Raw genomic sequence first — 9,848 nt, 5'->3', positions numbered from 1 at the left:
TCGACTTTAGGTATGTCAAAAGTATAGTTTCAAATATTGGTCATTATGTATTGTATTGATTTATATATGTCTGTATTTTGAATCTTCAACATAATTAATTATAAATATATTAATTGATATTATTCAATACAAATTGATATTTAATTGTATCACCAATATTAACATGCATCTCAATATTGTTATTTAAAGTTAGGATCTAGATTGGGTCCGTGGGGTGCACCACGGTTTCAATTTCGATGATTCAAATCGTTTAATGTGTAGCACTCGTTGAGTATTTCATCTCTGTAAAAAATCAAGTTGATCGGATATCAATAGCTACTTGATCAGAACATATTTTTGTCAATAATTTATTTTTAAAATTATATTTACCATTGACAAAAATACGATATGATTAAGTGGCTATCGATATCTGATCGACGTAATTTTTTATAGAAATAAAATACACGACGAGTTTTACACATTGAACGATTCAAATTATCGAAATTACACTCGTTGTAAACCCTATGAATCCAATAATATGTTCCGGTCCGATTTCGGACCGAAAATTGCCTGATCCTTAAAATTAATACCGGAACTAAAACTAGAACTAATAATTTTGAAGTTCCAGAAAATGCCCCATTAAAATTTGAAAATCACTGTTGTAACTAGAACTAGAATTAGATCTTGTTTGCCATAACTTAAAAAAGTCAAAACGTCACTATCTTATTTAAGTTACATCATCTTGTTTAAGTTACATCACCTCTCTATCACATCACTTCAATTCAACCCATACCCAACTCATATTTCATAAAAAATAAAAAAATACACTTATTTAAATCATTCTAAACCACTCCTTAATTATTCTGAAGTTTGAGAGATGGCCCACTAAAAATTGGAAAATACATTGGCATATATCTTCCCCGCACTGTGAAGTTCTTGTAGTGCGTGAAATTCCACTTCACATTTTATTCTTTTTTCTTTTCTTTATTCTTTTCTTTCTATAAATCACTACCTAAAACTAAATTGATAGTCCAAACAAAACCGTAATTAAGGTTGTAAATGAGTCATTCTGAGTCAAGTTTTGCTAAGTTAGAACTTAACTTGTTTACTTATTGAGCTTGTTTATTGAGTTCGAGCTCGGCTTGATAACTAATTACACTTGAGTTTGGCTCATTAATATTAATGACACTCGAGTTTGGCTTAACTTGATAAGATATTTTTTCTTATTTATATTATTTAAATAAAAATATTATTTATATATTTGTATATTATTTAATATATAAATAATATATTTATTATATAATTTAAATAAAGATAAGTAAACCTTGACGAGCCTAACTTATTCGAGCTTGAACTCGGCTCATTTACTAAACGAGTCAAGTCAAACAGAACCCTTAACAAGCCGAGCCAAATCAGTTCACAAACAACTTGTTTCATTTGCAGTCTTAACTATAATCAATCCTGTTAATGTCCTATTTTCTTTCACTTTTTCTGTTTGTTAATTGGATTCTTTTACAATTCACTTTATGCAGTGAAGTAATATATCTTGCTTAATTTTTAAAATTTACCTCCTCTTTTGTCCTCCTCAATCTACTAACTATTTCACATCCTTTTTGTGTGTACAAAGATTTTGCCCATTGATTTGAGTGATTCCTTGCTTCAATGAAAGTCCTTTCTTTTAGGCAAATGTTAGTACTTGTTAAGATGTAATAAATAATTATAAATGTTATAATTTAGTGAGTTTTACCAATAATATTTAAACAATAACATTGAAAGTAATAATAAGAAAAATGACGGCGGTAGTAGTGAGCGAACGGTTATCGCGATAGCGGTGGTGTTGCAACGATAGCGGTAAACGATTGTAGTATGGCAACAGTAGAGGTAGATGGTGGTGGTGTGAAGTTCTCTAGAAAGAATGGTAGAGAGAGAGAAGAAGAAGATAAAAATTTTTCTAGAAAAATGGAAGAAAAAGAGAGAAGATAATAAAAGAAAGAAATTTAATGAGGGAATAAATTTAATGGCAATATAGATATTGTAGGACTTATTGGTGCATTCCAAAAGTCAATAGGACCTATTAGTATTTAAGTTTACTTAATAGGACTGATTGGTAATTAATTCTATATTTAGCTCATAAAAAAATTAATAGTCTATATTTATTAGATAAAATGGACAGATTTAAGATTTAAAAGTCTTTTAAGGATCGGATTATTTTTTTTACATAGTCATGAACTGCAAAAGCCAAGGAAACAAAAGCATGAGGACTAGCAGCCAAAAAGCACAAAGCAAGAACAACTACTAGTAGCAAGTAAAAGCATCCAAAGCAATGAACTGATCCAGTGATGGGGGCACCTCCTCCATCCAAACTTGTTGCTGTTGAAGAGTGCGAGACAGTCTAGCAAGAGAGTGAGCCACCGAATTTCCTTGTCTCAAAAAGTACAAACACATTGTAAAAAAATAAATAATTATTTGTGACGGTGTCTTGGTGTTGCAAATATCTAAGAACTATTTTTTGTGACATTCCTGTATCATAACAATCCACAAATTCGTTGTTTTGAATCTAATTCATCCACATTGAAATTTAATTTAAATAAATTTAAACAATACTGATTCACCCAGTCATTGACATCCAAACCAAATATTAATAAAAATAAATATAATCAATACACATGCATTCATCATTTATTCATATTGAGTTTAATGATTAAAATATTATTTTTTCGTCAAGATTATTTAATAAAAATAAGTAAATAGTTTAGATTCAAAACAAATTAAAATATTAAGGTTAAAATTAAAAAAATTAAAAATTAAAGATTTATTTTATTATAAGAGTCAGGCCTTAGAGTTTTTTTTCTTTTACCCCTTAAAATTTCATGAGCACCCATTCAGTGTAATGAGGACCACATCCTCATCATCAACAAAGGATGAAGCCATGCTCAACTGATCCACAAGACTTTTGATGTGACTAAGATAAAACTTCATTGAATCAAAACTCTTTGATATTGAATTTAATTTGTTCTTGAGCTGATGAATGTGTGACCTAGACAACGAGGTAAATCGCTTATCTAGTGATAGCCAAACCTCAAAGCTCGTTTGAAGATGAATCACAGTTGTGAAGATTGCTGGAGAAAAGAGTAGCAGTTATACAACTCAGAAGATGTGCATCGATCATACGCCATTGTATGAATTCTGAATTTGAAATCTTTGATCCAGAAGAATTTTGAATCATTGCTGGAGGACATTGATATGATCCATTGACAACCTTCAGGAGATCAGTAGCTCGAAGAATATTTTGCATCTGATGTTTCCAGATGAGAAAGTTTGTACTATCCAATTTGACAGTCACAAGTGAGCTTAATTAGAGATTAACATTTCAAGATTGGGAGGGATGGTCGAAGAAGAAGAAGAAGACTCCATTGAAACTGCTTGATGAAGATCAAAGTTCTTTGAATGAAATGAAGATTAAATTGGTGCGAATGCTCATTGAAGCTCGAAGCTCTAATTGTTGCGGATCTTGGGCACACCAGGGGACACTCACAAGTAAAAACACAAGACTTTTAACGTGGTTCGGCAAACCGGCCTACGTCCACGGGAGCGATGTTGTTATATATCAACAAATGGAGGAGATTACACACTCTCAACTCACTGTCTCTCTATATAACACACTCTCTCACACTCTCTGATACACAAACAGAATATAGCTCTCACTAGCTCTCTCTGTTTTGTGCCTCTCTCTCAGCAGTGTGTTTCTCTCTTGCTTGCTATGTTTGCCGTGTATTCAACTCACCATCACCATTCCATTTTATACACCAAAACAGAAGGTGGAGGAGGCCTCATGGGTGTGTTGGCTGCCAGCCCAATAGTCTCCTTTGTTGCTGGCGCATGGCAAGCCTCATGGCTGCCAACTCAAGCCTCATGGCTTGCCAACTCATGCCAACCTCTTTTGCCTTCCTTTTACCATGTGGGTTGGCCACCCTTCCATGTGGCTGCCAACTCAATTTGGGTTGATCTCCTACACTAATACCATGATGAATAATCCAAATCTTTCTTCCAATATAATAATGTTTTTGTGCTTCCTGAAATGAAATACAGAGCATATAATGTAATAAATTAAATAGAAATTAAAAAACTAAATTCAAAATCAAAACCAAAATCATTCATTTTCTTTAGCAATATTTCTGCCAAAAGTCTTCTCACCAGTTCCTTACACCCTTCCCATACCATTACATGGTTGACTGAAATAACTGCTATTTCCTTAGTTGGGCAAAAAAAAAAAAGAAAAAAAAAGAAGTAATTTTCTTTAGGCTGTATCTGAATAGTGAATTCTTTACTCAAATTTATGGGCATTTTTATACAAATTATAAAGTACGAGTCAATCTAAATATTTTAACAAATGCATGTGCATGTGTGCTATATATGACTTCAGATTTGCTAAATTTATATACTTAATATTGATTATTTTTTGTTAATATATATATTTTTTTCAATGTACCATTTACTTTCAAAATACAATTTTGAATTAATGTCTAAGACCATGCATATCACAGGTTTTATACTATTTTCTGTTAATATGAATCCACTATTTTTTTGTCTAGAAAAAAATAAATAAAATCGAAAGAAAATTTGTTTAAAATTAATGACTAATACCCTGGTTGTTAGAAATAACTGCTGCGTGCAAAGCAGTTATACCACCAGGGCCACCATAAGCCGGAGCTCTAAAAGGTTTCAAGATTTTGGACACCACTGCATGCCATCCTTTCTCTGCAGCGATGTAAAGTGGAGTTTCACCTGCACTGTTGGCTTCATATTTAAACCCACCATCTTCTTCTATCAACAATTTCACCAAACTTAGCCCACTTTTTAGACCCATTTTCTAGAGTCAATGATGTATAAGTGATATGATTGGTTGATGATTAGGGAAAGTATGAGAGGGAGTGTTGCCTTAGATATCCGAATTGATTGTCATGGCAATGATCACTTTGACTATGGCCTCGTTTGGTAGAGCTGTGGAAAAGTGATTATAGATTATAGCTTAACAGATTATGGCTTATAGCTGTGAGCCTAAGCTGTTAGCCTATTTGGTGCAGCTGTGGGATTATGAATTTAAACAGCAGAGTAGTATTTGGTTAATAAGCAGTAAAATTGTGTAATTATCCATTTTGTCCTTATATGATATAAAAATGATTATTTTGTAATTTTTTCAGTTTTAATTTAAAAAAAATTATTTCATTAATAAAAGTTAATGTAATTAGTATTACAAAAGTTAATATAATTAGCATAAATTAATACTAAAATTATTAATAGTATCAATTAGTATAATTTTTTTCATTTTTTCATTATAAATGAATTAGGTGTCAATTAATGGCTTAATTACCTTCAATTAATACTAAAATTATTAATATTATCAATTAGTATACTTTTTTTCATTTTTTCATTTTTTCATTATGAATGAATTAGGTGTCAATTACTGGCTTAAGTAGCATCAATTAATACTAAAATTATCATTTCATTAATAGTATCAATTAATATAAAATTATTTCTTTTTTTTAATTATAAATTAATTAGTGTCAATTGATGACTAAGCATCAATTAATACTAAAATTATTAATTACCATCAATTAATACTAAAATTATTAATTAGTGACTAAAATGCTTAATTATTATTATTTTTAATTAAATAAACACTGAAAACCTTCAACAAAAAAAAAAAAAAAAACCAAAAACAAAACATTGAAACCCTAGCTTCGACGGTCACAGCGGTGCTAGGGTTTGAGCTGCCTCTTCATTTCATCTTATAGGCCAAGATCTTCATCTCCTTGTCTTCTCCGACAACATAACAACCACCACTGCCTCCCCATCCGTTGTCATCGCCATCACCGAAGGCAGAGAGACAAATCTGGGCAATGGTAGATCCACCACCATTGATCGAGGCTGTCGATTCGGCTCCCATAAACACTAGGTTTCTGTCGTCCTTTGCCACCACGAGCCTATCTAGGGCGGTGATTGTCACTCTCATAGATCTGAATCCAAATAGAAAGAGAGAGAGGGAGAGAGAGAGAGAGAGAGAGAGCTAGGGTTTCAGAGAGCTAGGATTGGTTGGAAATCACCTCCACCTCACCGAAAATCGCCTCTCAGAGTCGTGCGAGAGACAGAAATGAGTTGTGTTTGGTTTATATACATGGCACACTGGTAATAACTTGAAATGATGAGGGGCATTTAAGTCATTTTACCCTTCAAACCCCTAGCTGCGCGCTTAAGCTAAATCCAAAAGCACCTCCGGAGCAACTCAAAGAATAACTACTTTTTTGACTTAATTTAAGTTAAAAGTTGATCACTTGAGCTACACCAAACACACAAAAATCACTTAATTTAAACTAAAAATTGAAATAAGCTGGATTTAAGCTCTACCAAACACCCCATATAAGCTACACCAACAAATATTATGTAGACAACAATTGAAATTAGGAGTAAAACACAATAGAGGGCACTACTATTCCATTAACTTACAAAGAAATTGTAAGACAACCCACTAAATCTAATCCCTTTTGTAAGTGAACCAATAATCATCTGATAAGCAATTACTTATTACTCAACTGCTCGTAAAATTAACTTTTTGGGTACAAAATAATAAATGAGAAATGAGGTGGAACAAAAAGTACATATGGTGATTGAGAGCTTTGATACCAAAAGTTCTCTATGATTTCGAAGTTTGAATGAGAACTTGATTAAAAATATAATCGAGAGCCTAAATATATCTCTAGCGGAGTATTTTGAGAAACAATACAGATTCACTCTAAAAATTTGATATATTGCAATGCATATATATTGACAATCAGACATTATTTTATTTTATTTTTTTGATCGGCAAAAAGAAGACTTTATTGATGGAAAAGGAAAAAAACATCAATAAAGAGGAGTTTGGAGCTAAAAACAAGCTCCAACCTCCTAGTTGGTGAGAAACCAACGGGCAAACAAAACAAGAGAAAAAAAAAAAAACCAGAAACAACAGATATGAAGCACCAAAACAGAACAGATGAAGCAGATTTGCCTTGAGCTACATTGCCTTACAACAGCCCAACTAAATATACCAAACACCTTTCCTTGAACAGCTGCAGCCCTTCAACCAAACCACACACCAAACTATGAAGGCAAACACAGCTGCAGATCAAAAATAAGAGCAGCTTGATCACAATTAGCAGCTTGATCACTTATTTAATAAGACTGTAAAGTGAATAGCATGCCACTTCTGTATAGACCAAGAGACCAGCCCTCTCTGCAATGCAAATTCTGAATCAACCTCCTCTGTAACTAGCCACCTCTGCAAATTCTGAGTGCATACCAAAGATGCAGATGGATACTCCTCTAACTGACTGAATCACACAGCATTAAGCCTTGAAGGTACAATCCAGACCAAAAACCCAGCCATAGCCAACTGAACCAATTTATAACAAACTCAAAATAGACTTCAGAGCAGACCAACTAACCAGCCACAAAACCAGTAGCAATTCAGCACTGAATTACACACAGTGACACACTTGACTCAGGTTATAGATAATATCTTGCACCGAATAGTTAAACCCCTTCAAAGATGAAGAAACCCACAACGCGACTCTAGCCTTTATCAGTTCTACCAATGAATTCCAATCCGGTTGTACCTTATTAAATAAACAATCATTTCTACTTTTCCACACAGACCACATGACTGTTAGAGGTATAATCTTCCAAACTGCTTGCAACTTCTTCTTCACTTTTATACCTGACCACGACAGAAGTTGTCCCTCCACTGATCCAGGGATAACCCACTTATAATTCCACCAGTTCACTAACATGGCCCACAATTTCCAAATGATAGGACAGTGCAGAAAAACATGATTTACAGACTCCACCCCAGATCTGCAGAACACACAGACAGCCGAGGCATTTGGGCTCAACATTGCTATTCTTTGCAAAAATTCAGAACATTTTATCCTTCCTTTCCACGCTAGCCAACTCAAGAATTGAACTTTGGGGGGGGGGGGGGGGCTATATTATTCCAAATGCACCTAGTGACTGTGCAGTCCACCCCTTGATTTGCTTCCATCCACTTCCAAATTGATGCCACAGTGAATTCTTCAGACGGATGGCCTAACCAAGCACAAGAATCTACCACCCCTTCATTGAGCCTAGGCGCACTCTGCAGAAGATCATTAAGTTTTTGCACTTCCTCCTCTTCCCATGCTAGAAGTGGTCTTCTGAAAACCAGATTCCAGTCGGGATCTGCCACTCTTCGGTGAAAAAAATCAAACAACTTTCCATCTTTATCAACTGATAGTGTGAATAATCTGGGAAAAGACACACTTAGATTTTGGTTGTGGCACCACCTATTAGTCCAAAAATGCAACCTTCTACCATTTCCAACAACTAACCTGAAGTTTCGCAAGAAGAAATCACGCAGGGCAGTGTTAACTACAGCCACTGACAATATATCTTTCCACGTATGTGATAGCCACACTGAATTAGAAAAAAATGGGCACCAACCACCACCTAAACCTCCATACTTACTACATATCACTTGTTTCCACAACGCTGCCTCCTTCTTGCCATACCTCCACCACCATTTAACTAGTAGGCATTCATTAACCTGGCTTAGATTTCTCACACCTAACCCACCTTTAGTTTTACTTAGGCATACCTCCTTCCAGTTAATTAGGTGCACTTTCTTCCTGATTTCAAATCCTCCCCAAAGAAAATTGGCTTGAATTCTGTGTAGTGCTTTTGCAATGCCCACTGGAAGCTTAAAAATTGATAAAAAATAAACTGGCAAACTTGACATGACGGACTTGATTAATGTTACTCTGCCCGCAAAGGAGGAACAAGTTATTAAATGAAGCCCAAGCTACCATGGAAGTTGGGAAGATTCTGGGATTGGACTTTCAAGGGAAAGAGAAAGAGGTGATTGGCAAGCTGACTGAACTCGAACAGAAAGACTTGGAGAGGGTAGAAGGTAAAGGTGTTGCTCTGTAAGTCAGGGCAGGACTTATGGCAGGAGGCTTTCGGAGTTGTGCATTTTTTATGATTGTATTATCTTGGAATATTAGGGGTCTGCGAAGACCCGAGAAGAGAACAAAAGTTAAAAGTGTAGTTTGGGCGAGGAAGGTAGATTTTCTTCTGCTGCAGGAGACAAAGAGAAGCTTAGTAGATGTTAATTTTGTTAAGTCACTATGGCCGTGGGATCAGCTGGAGTTCATGGAGGTGGGTGCAGAAGGGAGTGCTGGTGGTTTGCTATGCTTGTGGAATCCACAGAATTTCGAGCTAAAGGAGTGTTGCTGCTCCAGGAACTTCATTCTTTTATTACAATAGCAATCGAACCATATGCTCGCATAGGCTTGATTTACATCATTATCGACACAGATTGGGTGCCCTCAAACTCAAGCCTACAATCTCATACTTGAAATTATTATCAAAATACATTATTGATCAAGAATGCATTCCTTGATGTTATTCATCAGATATGAACATTGAACACTAGATAGGAGGACTGTAACACATGTAGTATTTATACAGATGACATTTCTATTGCCATGTTGAAACTCTCTTTAATTAAGTTGTTAAAAATCCCAAAGAACAGGCAACTAGTAACGCAAACTGCAATTCCTAGGGCTCGTGAATGTTCTAATACAGCATATGTGCCTGTAATGAATGCCAACACCATTGCTACAGTCGCAATCTATATGAAATAAGCAGCGAAATGATAGTGCTTCAAAAGCATATCAGGATCATTAATTGGAACCATCCAAAAATATATTAAAATAGCAGAAGTGGATAATATCATGGCAATGGTATTTGTTACCGCAAAAGCTTTGAAAGCTGCTTCTTTTGTTAGAGTTGCCATG

This window comes from Camellia sinensis, chromosome 7, assembly GCF_055761805.1.
Source record: "Camellia sinensis isolate YWXY chromosome 7, ASM5576180v1, whole genome shotgun sequence".
Lineage (NCBI taxonomy): Eukaryota > Viridiplantae > Streptophyta > Magnoliopsida > Ericales > Theaceae > Camellia > Camellia sinensis.
The sequence above is the reverse complement of the archived record's forward strand: the minus strand, read 5'-3'. Positions refer to the sequence as shown.